We start from the raw sequence: 14,348 nt of genomic DNA, 5'->3' as shown, positions 1-14,348 counted from the left end.
GTCTGTCCAGCATTTCTCTGGGGCACCACGGTGAGGGGTTCTTTGGCCCATCTAGAGCAGCAGGTGGGGCACGTGGCTTAACCTGGCCAGTCCGAGCACTGCTTTCCTTTTCCAGGCTGCAGCGACTGGCTCAGGGATGGGCACACGACCCAAACCACAGCCATTGTAGCCAAACCTGGATTTTGTTGAAAGTCTTGAGAAAAATGCCGCTTTCTGGATGTAGGATCAGTGTAAGCTTGAGCCTGCTGGCAGTCGTGTTTGCCGCCACCTGGAGCCAACACAGGGGAGCACAGCTGGGATGGGGGAGGGGGCTGGGGAAAGACGGGGGACAGAGTGGGAAGAGAAAGACAGAGAGAGGCCAGGGGTGAGGAGAGAGAGAGAGGAAGAGGGGGCAGAAAACAGGAGACAGAGAGGGAGAGGCTGGGGGAGAGGGCAGGAAGGAGGGGAGAGAGAGAGGCTGGGGAAAGAGGGAGAAGGGGAGAATTAAAAAGAGTGGGGGTTGAGGGGACAGAGAGGAAGGAGCCCCTGATGACATAGATTGAACCACACATGAGGTCTTTTTTTTTTTTTTTTTTTTTTTTTTTTATGCTGGGTCTTTTCAAGTATAAAGCCAATCAATTCCACCCTCCATTTTTGTTCTTGCTTTGCTTTTGCATAAGCCAGTTTTTGTCCTGACTAATGCAGCGTTGAGCACCCCCATCAACCTTTTCCTAGCGAAGCCTCCACTTGGAAGCCCCATCAGCTCTATTGTGTTTCCTGTTCTCCTGTGCTCCTAGTGAGGGCAGATGGCTGTTGGGAGCCAGGATTAGAGAAGAGGAGCATGGATGAGACAAACATTTCTGATCCCCTGGTTCAAGACCATCTAAGATAATCAAAACTCACCCTGGGCCCCTTGCAAATCTCACTAACCCACTCAGGGTCTGGAGGTACACCAGCTGCTAATGGAAGGCCTCCCCACTCCCCACCCACTCCCCCATGGTGACACTGGGCCCCAGGCCCACCAGAGGCCTTAGATTTGCTTGGGGAAGTCTGTGCTGGGGACTGTGACCCTGGTGGGGGGAAGGTGGGGTCAGTCCTGGAGACTGGGGACACCCAGGTTCTTGCCCCAGGTCCCTGTCACCTCTCGGCATGGCCAGCCTTCTCATCCTGCTGCTCCAGGGTGCTGTCTCCTGATTTCTACCTTGCGAGGTCTGGATTAACCTGCCTCTGGGTGTCTTTGATGTTGTAACACACTATGACTCTCATTCTTGCCCAATGTGTGTGGCGGGTCTGCGGTGATGGCCTCTGAATAATTGTGAGGGACACCAGGGAACCTTGTCCAGGGGCTGCAAGGATCAAGGATCAGTCAGCCTGGGCAGGGGGTGCTCTGGGTGCAGCCTGAGGAGAAGGAGCCCCCAGTGCCCCACAGTGTACGACCTGCCAACCTCCTGCATGGTTCAGTGCTAATGAGCAGGAGGTGTGGGGACAAGCTTCTTTAGCCCCAGGTAAGACTGTCTGGAAGATTAGAACCAATGCATATAAGACAGTCATGGGCATGTGCTAGATTTTGACAAAAGGGATCCCCTCCCATGTGCTCTCCCAGGTGGCTCATTCAGCTTTCGCAAGATGCCCGTACCTGCTCTTAATATACCTAAGTCACGTGTTCCATCAGAGCTCAGAAGTCCAAGTTAAGGCATTTTAAGGAATCTCTTCAGTCTACAGTTACTATTTTGATTTTCTCCAAGTACATGAGAAACAACTAACCTACAAACATCTGACCTGCTTCTGTGCATTTATCCAATAGCACGTAGTCAATGTGCTTCAGATATGAAGTTAAAGGAGATGCCAGGTCAGAGGCCAGAACTTGAGTAGCTCCCTGGGTTGGGGTTGGCTTGGTCAGCTCATGAAGACTATGTCGAGTTGTGGCAAGACACAACCCCTTCTTCCTTCCCCCCCACCCCAGACTTCTCTGGCCACTCTCCAGTCACCTTAGTCCCCATAAGTGTTCTCAAGTTAGGAATCAAAATGCCTGGTCCTCATGAATTCTCAATTACCATTCAATATCAAGTCTTCCTGCCCTCCTCCAGCTTCTCCCTTCTTTTTCCTCTTCATTCATGTCTCTGGCTCCTTTCATCCTCTTTGGTGATGATCCCTGTCTGGTTGGAGGTGGAAGGTGGAGGGAAAGGAGGAAATAGGAAGGAGTTATTCCTTGAAGTTCTGCCAAGTGGGGGTCCAGACGGGTGGTCTGGGCAGGGGATCTGTGTCTGCAGTTCCCTGGAGGTAGACAACGTCCTGCCTCAGACAGGCCCCTTGGGTTGTTCCCTCCTCTGCCCCTGGCCATCCAGAGGTTCATACCCTGTTGGGATCCCATCATCCCTCCAGGCTGTCCCCCCTCCCCAGAGACAGGATCTACGATGATGCCCCCTCCAGTTTTGTCTAAATGGGATGTACATTTGGCTTACGGAAATGCTGAGATTGCAGCCATGTCCCTCCGTGCCCTGTGCACACCAACCTCCAGCTCTCATGATTTGGTTGCAAATACCTGTTGCCCTTGTTCTCCAGAATGTACCAGCCATCCCTTAAAAGATTCTCAAGTGCTTCACCTTTGCCATTTAACATCTGCATTTAATTTTGTTTCAAATGCCAGAGTCCAAGTTGTGACAGCCTGGGCAGTCATACTGAGGTGTAAGAAAAATCCCCCAGTCCCCTCCAGCCAAGACTTTTGGGGTCAGCACAGACCAGTAGAGGGGGGCAGACAGGCAGGTTCCAGCAGGCACAGTGCCTCTCGCGAGATCTGGTAAGGGCTCTTGTCCTATTCTCGTACCAGAAAAGTGCCACTGATTAGGAACTTCTATTTCATCTAACATTTTTTTTCTGGTGCACAGACCAGAGAGAAAAATTTGCCTTCTCCCCGCAGAGTTAATTCCTAGGGGGCTGCTTAATGAAAGTTTTGGAAAGTATTATAACAAGCTAGGACATTTACACCAGGCAGAGGGGCAACAGCAGCCACTGGAAGAAGTTATCATGGAAAGTGACTGCACCCTCCTTCTTGAAATTCTTTTCCTTCTTGGCTTCCAAAAATGATGAAGCAATAGGGCCAGTGCATTTAGTAAAACAAAACAAAACAAAGCAAAGCATTATGACCTTTTGGGAAGGGAACTTGGCATCATTCACTTGTTGCCAAACTCTTGTGAGTGTCCTTTGGTGTCTTCCCTATACTGGTACTATCAGATGAGAGGCATTCCCACCATTTCCATAACCCTTTTAGGGAGGAGGTGATTATTGTGTCATTAATTATTTTGTGTTTTTTATTTTTAAATTAAAAAAACTAATACATGTTTGTTTTTGTTTCTCGACTGCTAAAACAAATACCATACAATGTGTTGGCTTAAACAAGAGTAGATTGGCTCATGGTTCTGAGGCTTGAAGTCCAAAATTGAGGTGCCAGCAAGATGATGCTTTTTTCGGGAAGACTGTGGCATTCTAGGGCTGACTGCCAGCGATCCTTGGTCCCGGGCTTTTCTGTCACATGGCAATGCATATCGCGGTGACTTCTCCCTTCTTCTCTGGCTTCCATTGACTTCCATCTTCTGGCTGCTCCTCATGGCTTCTCTCCATCTGAGTTTCACTCTGCTTATAAAAGACTCCACCAGTCCAGACTAAAGCCCAACCTGGTTTCGTGGGGCCACACTTTAACTGAAGTAACATCTCAAGGTGATCTCATTTATAATGTCTCCACACCCACCAGAAATATGGACAAAGACCAACAGCACATCCCAGCTGGGGACTGCAATTCAATCCGTATCAATGTTCATTGAGGAAATATGGACAAACAAAAAGAATAAATTAATAGTCACACGTCAGCCCACAACCTGAAATAACCATTGTTAACCTTCAAGTTGATCGGCCAGAGTTGAGTCCAAGTACGTGTACATATGATTTTTATGAAAAGAGGTCCATTGTGCACAGAGGTTTTGCCTGAAATTTCAAGCAATATGATGAACACCTTTCCATGTCATTATATAGTCTCCTAACACATTCTTTTAAATTTCTGCAAAATTATTCCATTGAATGAGTACTGTATAATTTATTTAATCAATACCATATTGTTGGTCAAAATCAATGAAAAATTCATCATTTGAAAAATTTCATTATGATAAAGAGCCCTGTGATTAAAATCCTTGCACGTATATTTTAAACACATCCACCACTGTACCTGAGGATACATTTCCAGATATGGACTATCTAGATATGCATTTTACAAACGCTTTTGATACACACTGGGTACAATTTTGATGTCAATTTGTTTTCTTAAATGTATCAATTTCTACTCCTCAAAGACTGTGTCAGAATGCTTTCTAACCCATGGTGTAACACTGGAAATAGCCGTGCTTTAATACTTGCCAATTTGATAGGTGAAAAAAAAATCTCATCATTATTGTAACTGGTAATTTTTGGTCTACTAATGGAAATAGAACATTTCATGGTGAAATGTTCACCCTCCATCTTTTGAAGTCAACCATTTAAAATGTCCTTGTTCTACGGTATTTCATATTATGATTTGTAACTGGAAGTTTTATTAAGAGCTATTAGAAAATATTGATGTAATGTAACCCACTTTGCTAGAAGGCAGCTCTCTGAACAACTGCACTTCCTTTCAGCTGTTTTTATTGTAAAGTACTCCAATTTTGCATTATATCAAGAGCAGTGGTAGTAAGATAAATAAGACCAGGCAAAAAATTCTGGGAGTGTAGTGATCCCAAAGCAATGAAGGAGAGAATAATTGGTTATTAAGAACTCCACGTGCATCAAGGATATCCTTTAATGAATATGGAAATGTGTTAATTCTGTCATAACATCGTTTCAGACGATGTGTTGCTAGCTAGTGTCTAAAAGTTGATAAGTTTATGTATCATATTGTTTTGACTTTGTTATACTGTGAGTAATTTTACAGCTCACTAATTTCAATGCCACACCAAGAGCACAATGTGTAAGCAGAATGGAATTGCTACAATCTTCCAATTAATTAAGCCACAAATTTAATTTCACACTACAGAGCTTTGGAATAGCTACTGTTTACTGAAATTACCATTGCAAATAATGAAATTCAATGTTTAAAGAAACAACATTTAGTATTGTCAATTAAGTCTGGGCTAAATGTTAATAAATATAACGGCAGTGTGGAAAACCATCTGCTGGATTTTCAGTTTTATGGAGGGAATTTGCCATGAGCAGCCTGGGCTAGGCAGCTTGCTGATGTGACTCCCATCCTCTGAGGAATCAATGGAAAATTGTTAAGCAACACGTCCATCAGGGCACACTATCACTAAACTACCCCCCAAAAAAGTCATCTTGGTTATTTCAGATTTTAAAAGGTTAGTTTGTTGAATAATCAACAATGTGACAACCACATAATTTTTTAAAACCCACATACAATCTTACCATTTGTTCACTTGTGTTTCTTTTCAGCCTTTATCCCTGGGCATACACAGTTCTTAAACTTGTTCAAATAGCACACATGCATTCTTCTGTGACTGCATCCTAAGTATCTTGGTTAATTGCTAACTGGTCTTTGAATTATCATTTTCATTTATGGCCTCATAATTTATCACATGATTGGCTTAACCATGCCATTTAATTTGATTCCAAATACATCTGATTTTTGGACATGAAGCAAGTAGATTTTTCATAGTTTGGTATTTTTTCTTAGAACAAATTCCCACCAGTTGGAATACCAAACTCAAGGGAATTGATGTCTTTATGGCCTTATGCTTCATGCCACCATAGTCTAGCTCCACTCATCTCCTCATTTGCAATGCCCTTCCCTTCCTTTCTACTGCCACCAAATTCTTTAGGTTTCCTATATCCTGGTTTTCGATTTCAATTTTTGCTACATGCCAGTAGTAAGAAAAATTTAACAGTATTAAAAGGCTTATGACAAAAGCAGCAGCCCTCAACCCCCTCTCAGTAGTTACTCTTCCCAGAGAGAATTGTCCTCAATCTCCAAACTCTGCATGGGGACATTAATCACAAGTGTGCTATTGATCAGAATCAATATTCCTTGCTGCCGAGCTTGGTACTCTACTACGACTGTGATAAAGTTAATATTTGAAAAAAAATTTTTTTGCTTAGTTTTCCATCTACCTACCTTTATATACCACTGTAGTATATATATGCATGTATATATATGTAAATGTATGTACATATATCCAATAGTTGATAGTCATTTGCTTCCACCCACATCCTCACTACATCCCTCACACTGAATCCTCCCACTCCTTACCTCCTGCCTCTGGATATTTCTTTGCTTCATTATATGTTTTGTTGCATTTCTTCCTCTTTTTTTCATTTGTTCCCTGCTTTGGCTTGAGCATATCTTCCTGCAGTTTCACAGAGAAGGTGATATTTTTGAGTCTTTACATGTCTGAAAATATCTTTATTCTACTCTCATATTTGACTAAAAGTTTGTCTAGATATAGAATTCCAGTCCCTTCAAAATATAGATAGCATCACTTCACTGCTTTTCAGCCACTGCTGCTACTGACAAACCTGTTACCATTCTGTCTTTTGTTTTTTATACGACTTTTCCTTTTTTTTACTCCACAGTGTTCCAAAATTTCAGAATTGAAGGCTAAAGTGTCAGACTTTTGTTTCTAGGCAGTTTTCTCTCTGTCTTCTCTACTGGAACTCCCAGACTGACTTTCTTATTATATAATTCATCTTCTTACATTTTCTCTCTCTGCCTTTTTGCTCTGCTTTCTGGAAATATCCTTGACTCCATCTTTCAACTCTTTAATTGCTTTTTTTTAAAAAAAACTGGCTATCATATTTTTGAATTCCAAGACTGTGTTTTCTGGTTGCTCATTTTCCACAGCATTCTGTTCTTTTTTTAAAGATGAAATAATTTTTAAAATCTTTCTTTGGATACTGAAAATTTAAATTAAGCATGTTTAAAATTGGTTTCATGTTGTTATGTTTGTTCTATTCTATTCCCTGCATTGCTTCTATTTCCTCTGGGTTTCTGTATTTGCTTGTTTGTCTTTTCCATGGAGGCTCATGTTTCAGAGTGAGGTATCTAAAGTTAGTAGGAAATGCCCAAATGATTGGGCACAAGACAGCTTTTCCTCCCATCGCCATCCGGAATCCCCATCGCTGAGGATGTCAATTCTCCAAATGCTGTGATCCCAGGGTTTCCTTCTGCCTTGCTGGCATCCAGGGGGGAGGCCAGGGAAAGTGTGTGGATCTCTGCCCATTAGGAAACACTCAGTCTCTTTGGTCTCCTGCCCTCACTATACCTGCTTCACCTGCCTTTGTGTGCCTGACCTGTTCAATCTGTGCCCTCTCTGGTTCCATTTCTTGGGAGATAAACCTTCTGTCCCCTGACAAGGAGTGCATGGGTGGGGATTAATGATCAGGGTGAAGGGGTGGAAAAGGGGTCCAGGATCCATCCAGTCTGTGTCCAGACTTTCAACCAACCAACTTGTCATCAGCAGCTGGGTCCTGGGCATCTCATGCAGTCTCCGGGGAGAATCAATTTCCTGCTTCCTGGTGGCCTCTGAGTGCATGTGGATCACAGCATCCTGCTCTCTACCTCGCCTCTTACCAGTTCTTTGCCCACGATCATCCACATGATGAATAAAGGGGTAATAAGTAATTCACTGCAACCCTAGAGATTTTTCTGCTGAGAATCTCTGATGCAGGGTCAGACAATGTGGTTCACAGTCTGGCTCTGCCTTTCTCAGCTCTGGGACCTTCAGCAGGTCATTTCCCTGCAATGTGTTTCCGTTTCCTCTTCCTTACATGGGGGTATGCATTGAGATTCTTTTCCTGTCTGACCCCTTCCACTCCAGGCAGAGGAGAAAGCTGGGGGTTTGGGCTTGCACCCCTCCCTGATGAGTTCACATCAGAAGAGCTTTGTGCTCTAACTGGTGTGGGGGAGGGGGAGGGGGGCCAGCCCCCGTTTGTGGGCAGTGGTCAGCCCCCGTGAATTGGGAGAGGGTATTTTAGCCTCTTGCAGAGATCAGATGGGAGGCTCTGGAGGAAATCACTGCTCTTAAGGTAGAAATATTGCTTTTAGATATCTTAGAATTAAACAAATGATAGCCCAAATTGGAAAGTTCCTGCTGTCCACTCTCCACACCCCCGCCCAACCCGCGGTGGGAAAGAGCTTATGTGTCTTATCTTCTGAGTTTCCCCACAGCACAGACCAGAGCATTGCATCCTCCCTCTTCTCAGCAGGCCAAAAGCTCAATCCTATGTTTGGGTGGGAGGGATCTTTCCATGGCCATCTGCTTGCTGAGGCCAGGGGTCCTGGGATGTCGGGCTGCAGAATTTAGAAGACTCAAGAGGAGGGAATTAAAGATGCCCCTTTGCTACAGGGGAAAGTGTCCAGCCCAGCCAAACGGGAAGCAAAAAGTGGGAGAATGGCAGGTGTCTGGGGGGGAGGGGGTTAGTGAGGTGGGGGGAAGGAACATAAGTGATCTGAGCAGAGAGGAAGGGGAGAAGGTTGGGGGGTACCTGGCACGTTTCCTTCTGCAGGTGCTGTGAGGACGGAGGGGCTAGGAGAGGGGAGGCGTGGGTGATTCCCACTTCTCCTCCCCTCCCCCACCTCTAACTGGCTTTGCCACAGTCACCTGCACCCACGAAACCAAAACTGCTCTTAAGGCCCCAGCATGATTGCTTCAGGGACATTGGCATGGCAGCTGGAGAGAGCAGGAAGGGGTCCCAGCTCCAGTGCCCTGGGGCAACCAAATGGGCAAGAAGCACTGACCCACAGGCAATGTCCTCTTGGAGAAAGAGAGGACAATTCCTGACCATCCTTCCTAAAGGGATAGGGAAAGCAAGGCCTATCAGTGCATGCTCAACATATCACAAGGAGATAATGATGCCTTCCAGATTGCTTGTTGTGAGGACTCGGTGAGAAAACAGGTGTCACTCTGCCCCCCAAGCCCCATCCCCAGTGCCTCTGTGATATTGGAATTTCCAGTTTTGAAACACTTAACCTATTGGATCTCTTCCCTCCTTCTGCTCTCTCCTTCCTTCTACCTTTTATTCTTTTTTCTCTCCTCCCTCTCTTTCCCCTTCCCCATCCTCCTTCTCCTCTCCCTCCCCCTTCCCCCTTCTTCCCTCTCCCCTTCTTCTTTATTTCCTCCTTCCTTTCTTCCAAACTTATGAGATACTTCCAACAGCACATAAAAGTATAGAGAATAATATAATAAATAGTCCTGCATCCACCAGCACAATTTCATAAATGTAATATCTGGTCTTATTTGCTTTAGATTTTTAAAATTTTAAATAAATCATGACAGATGTAGCTGAAGCCTCCGTTGAAATTCTCTTTAACCCCATCACGCACTCTCCCCACATCAGTGAAATAACCGCCCTCCTGAAGCGGGTGTGTTTCCAGCAGGCCGTGTGTTGGTGATTCCTCACCCCCACCCTTTGCATGTATCCATGAAGAACGCACAGTGTTCACGTGAATAATGCCACCTAATAACCTGGATACCCCTTTCTGCATTGCATATGTCCACACACTCACACTCCCAGGCACCAAGGACCTCTGCACCTCCCGTGAGAGGCAGAGCTGGAAACCCACCTGCTCCTCCCTGGGCGGTCCCGCCCCACCTCCGCGTGTGTGCAAGAATTTGTGTGTGCCCAGCATGTGCGTGCCTTCAGGGTTCTCTGTAGGCGCCTTGGATCTCCACATGCTGTCAGCAGGCCTGGGGAGACTGCTCGGCGAGTGCTTCTGTCAGTAGCAAGAGGGAGGGCGGGAGGTACAAGCCTCCTTGTGCAGGCCTCCTGCTGCAGACTTCTCCAATGTGCTAGGGAGCTTAGAAACGCTCCAGGCACAGAGCAAGTGCCCTATACATTTTCGCTAAAATTGGATTGCATGATGCTCTGTGTTTTGAAGATGACTTTGCATATCACTAAGATACTATGGTTTTATTTCCTTCTTAGTGTTTTTGTTGTTGTTGTTGTTGTTGTTGTTTTTAAACAAGGGAAAGTGCAAACGCAGTCCTCCACTCCCACAAATTACGCAGGGGTCAGCACATATAAAGTGAAATGGATGAGTCTTGCACTGGGAAAACCACCTTCCTGATCATGGCATCTCCACTGCTGGGTTCAGTATTCCTCATTTAGTTTTGAAGGCAATTTTCTTCACCTTCGTTTCAGATTCTGGTGGGGCTGACCTATAGGAACCTCATTTGTTACTTCTCAAGTCTGCTATTGAAAAGGTTGTTTTGTGTTAACATTGTTAATTTTCAGTTCTTGACTTGAATCAGCGGGTGTTGTTCATTCTTTCCACTCCCTAAAGAATCTTTCTTATTGATGATTTCCTGGAAACAAACTATCAGGAACCCTCCCGGGAAGTAGAGATACACTTAGTGAGAACGTGCCCATTTCCCACCATTTCACGGGGACACCTAGAAGCTGGGACTGGGCATTGTTCTTCTCTTTGTGCCTGCAGAATGTCTACCAGACTTGGTCCAGGGATTCCCCTTTCTATACTAGATGGCCCATGGGAAAGACCATTTCCAATGCCCAGATTTCAGCTCTGAACACTAGAAATAGTTATATATTTGCTCATTAATGCATTCATCCATTTGATAAAAACGCATTTCGTGACTACTGGGTACCAATTGCTTATCTTAAACCGAGGGTATACAGCAACAAGCACATCAGGCAAAATCCCTACACCCTTGGATTTTACATTCTGGGGAGGATATGAAGACCCCAATCAAACTTTAAAAATACATATATCATGCCAAGTGGTAAAACATCCAAAGAAAAATCAGGATATGGTGATGAGAAGAGTCATGCTATTTTATCTTAGGCATCTCTGGTAAAGTGACATTGAAGACAGCTGAAGGAAGGGGGGAAGTGAAGGTTGAGACACTCCAGACAGAGGAAATGGAAAATGTACAGCCTCTGAGACAGAAGCAAGTCTGGCTTGTTGCAGGAGGCGCTGGGGGACGCCCAGCAAGGAGAAGAGTGGTGTGAGATTAGAGTAGAGAGATAGATGGGCACAGATCATGTTGGGTCTCCTACAGCTTTTGATTAGATTCTCATGAGTTGGGAAGCCATTGGAGGATTTTGAGCAGAGGAGTGACATGATCCCACATGCGTTAAGAAGAATGATTCAGGCTACTGTGTAGAAAAAAGGTGGGCAAGGGTAGAAGGAGGGGTGAGGTAAGAAGGCATGGCAGCAGGGCAAGTGAGGTGGACAGAGGCAGAAGCAGTAGAGGCAGTGAGATATGAGTGGATTCTAGATACATTTCAATGATATACCAAAATTGTTTGTTGAGGCATTGACTGCTGGGTTTGAAATAAAGCTGGGTGTAAAACATGGTGCCAGATTGTGGTCTAAGTGACTGGTTGTAGAGTTGAGTGAAAAGTCATCATTTACTGATAGGAGAATGGCTGGAGAGGGAGCAGGGTTGGGGACAGCTAAAACCCAGAGATTGATTTTGAACATTTACATTTGAGTTGCATCTCAAGAGGAGATGTAGCAATTGAATGTTGAGTCCAAAGTTCAGAAAAAAGTTTAGATGAGTGACATACAAATGGGAGCTGTCATTGCAATGGGTGATATTTAAAGCCATTGGACGAGATGAGCTCACATAGAAGGTGAATGTAGGAATCAAGGAGAAGAGGTCTGAGGACTGAGCCCTGGGGTGCTACAATTTCTATAGCTTGGTAAATTAAGAAGAATCTCAGACATTAATAATGACAGTGCAAAGGATGATAATGGTGCTAAGGGGGTGATGGTGTCACAGGGCTGCAGGTATTGGTGACAAAATCGGTGGTGGTCAGTTTCGTGTGAAATGGTAACCATTGGCCATAGTGTGATGTTGGCTGTGATCACTGTGCTTCTAAACTCTGGCTGTCTTTCGAGAAGGATGTAGACTCAAATTGATTCATAGTCTAGCAGCTGCTTTATTATTCCCTCATCATGTTCCAAGGCACGTGAAGAGCCCTTCAAATTGAGTTACATGTGAGTCTTTCTCATAGCTATCTGACCATAATTTATTCCAGACTTGAATGATTTTTAAAATACATGCAATGAAGTGCACTGGCTTCCCACTAGGTATTGGGAGATTGGAATTAAGTTTTTGAGTCTGCTGACATAGACTATTAAGGGGGGACATTAGCTTTAATTTTGTCTTCAGACACAAGACATCCCGTCACCCACCATACAACACACTAATAATCCTTTAAATCACATCTATTAAGCTGAAGTGGTAACTATCACAATTGGTTAGCATGATAAATCATTATAATAATGAAAATAAATATGCTTGCCAAGCATGGTTTGCTTTCTTTGGATGCAATGCTTGTTTTTTCCTACTCCAATTTTGCAGTAATGATTGGCCTATGCTGAAGTACGTCTTAGGGGAGAAAATCATTTCAGGTCAAGTGGTATCTACACTCTGCAAGGCTCAGTCAAATTTGGAGACATTTCCAGTAACACCCTTGCTAACCTCAGGGCTCTCCAGAGAAACAGAAACAAGATATTGATCTCTATCTCTATATAAAGAGAGGCTTATTATAAGGAATTGGCTCTCATGACTGTGGGGAAAGAAAGTCTGAACTCTGTGGTGCAGACCACAAGCTAGAAACTCTGATAAGTGGGGTGCTGAAGCCCTTATTCTGAATCCCCCAGTGGAAGCTGGCTGGCTGGAAATTCTGGCAAAAGCCAATATTGAGGGAGTAAGACTGCGGAGTGGTGAGGTGCAGAATTTCGTCTCTCCACTAGAGCAGCTGGCAATTACCCAAGAACTATACGAAACAGTGTTTTTGGGGTCTCCAGGAACCAGTCACACGTCGGACACAAGTTTGGAATTGGAGGAAAAGCTGAGATTGCAGCGAACATTGTAAGTTCCCCGGACCAGGGGTCTGGCGCCCCTCCCCACCCAGACCTCACAGACTGTCTTGCTGCCGGCTCCCTGAAAGGGGGAAAAAAAACCTAAAAAACAGCAATCTGCTGAGGGCAAGAAGGGGGGCTCAACCCAGCCTCAACTGCAGAATTAATTAACAAATTAATTAACTAATTTTGGGAGCAGGGGGTGCTAAAGAAAGGCTGGGCTCCGAAAAATGGGGGCATGTAAAAGCCGGCATCCAAAAAAGCCATCCCCCCCCCCTACATTTTGTCCCTTCTGGCTTCTCACTGATCCCTTATCTTTTTGCATTTCAATAGCCCTCAGCAGGGGTGGAACTGAAGCTGTTGGAGAGTAATTATCAGACAATAGCCCAAATGCTCTATTCTGACACTGACAAAACTTCCAGGCTGGGGAAAGACTTTTAAAAGGGACTCTTTTTTTTTTCTTTTTTCTTTTTCTTGTTTTCCTTTTCTATTTTTTTTTTTTTTAATCTAAAAGTAATATATGTGGTTATTTTCTATCGGAAAGCCCAGGTTGAAGGACTAGGCTGGGCTTGGGGGGAGACAGAGTACCCACAGTGTCTTTGAGTTCTGTATTCACTACTGAAGGTCTCCACCCCCATCTTTAATTGACAACTCAGGCTGACCAAGGAATCTACCTGGAGAGGCCCCAAAGAGGAGAGGGGAGAAGGGAATAGTGCCCCTGAGAGATAACTGGAGTTCTGAGGATTGGGAGAGTGGAGGGAGGTCCAGCTCAACTGGCAGTCCTCCTTTTGGGAACTCAGACCCCAGGGGCTGGAATTCAGACTCCAGCTTCAGTCAACCACGCCCCTGACAGGATCAGAGTCACCAGGAGAACTAAAGTCCCCATACCTCCTTACACTGGTGGGGGAGCTGCGGGCTGGCAAGCACCACCTGCTGGACAGAAGAGGAAAAGCACCAGTTCTAAAGGCCTCAATGGGGGGGGGGGGGGGGCGGTCTCATTCTCAGGAAAACTCCATACCCTCCCAATGAGACCTGGGCCTCACTAGACTGGGAAAGTCTGACTAGGGTCGACCATATCTGAGGAGACCCACTCACAAAAAGGTTACATAGAGGCAGAGCAAGAAACAGAAAAAACAAGAGGGGAAAAATTCTGATCAACTAAATAGAACCTAAGTTAGAGGTCTAGAATAAGTTGAACTGAATAACAGAGGCCAGAGAAGAAAGCCAACCAACAAGAAAACCACCAGGTAAAAGACAGAAAACAAGCTCCAAAAGAAACTAATCACGAAAATCAGATGCCTAGACAACTTAAGATAACAAGCCATACCAGGAAACACGAAAACATGAACCAGCCAAAGGAACAGACTAACAGCTCAGCTGAGATACAGGAGTTGAGGCAACTAATGCTAAATAAATTTGATGAAATGAAGGAAGATATAGCAAAAGAGCTGAAGGATATAAAGAAGACACTGGCTGACCATAAAGAAGAATTCATAAACTTAAA

The 14,348-nt window shown here is 44.7% G+C and overlaps 1 pseudogene; it reads right to left on the bottom strand.

Moving 5' to 3' along the window:
* Positions 1 to 9,973: 9,973 nt before the first annotated feature.
* LOC119535618 lies at positions 9,974 to 10,108 on the bottom strand (annotated as a pseudogene).
* Between the last annotated feature and the right edge of the window lie 4,240 nt (positions 10,109 to 14,348).

Source organism: Choloepus didactylus, chromosome 5, assembly GCF_015220235.1.
Source record: "Choloepus didactylus isolate mChoDid1 chromosome 5, mChoDid1.pri, whole genome shotgun sequence".
Lineage (NCBI taxonomy): Eukaryota > Metazoa > Chordata > Mammalia > Pilosa > Megalonychidae > Choloepus > Choloepus didactylus.
Note: the sequence above shows the minus strand (reverse complement) of the source record. Positions and strands in the feature narration are given on the sequence as shown.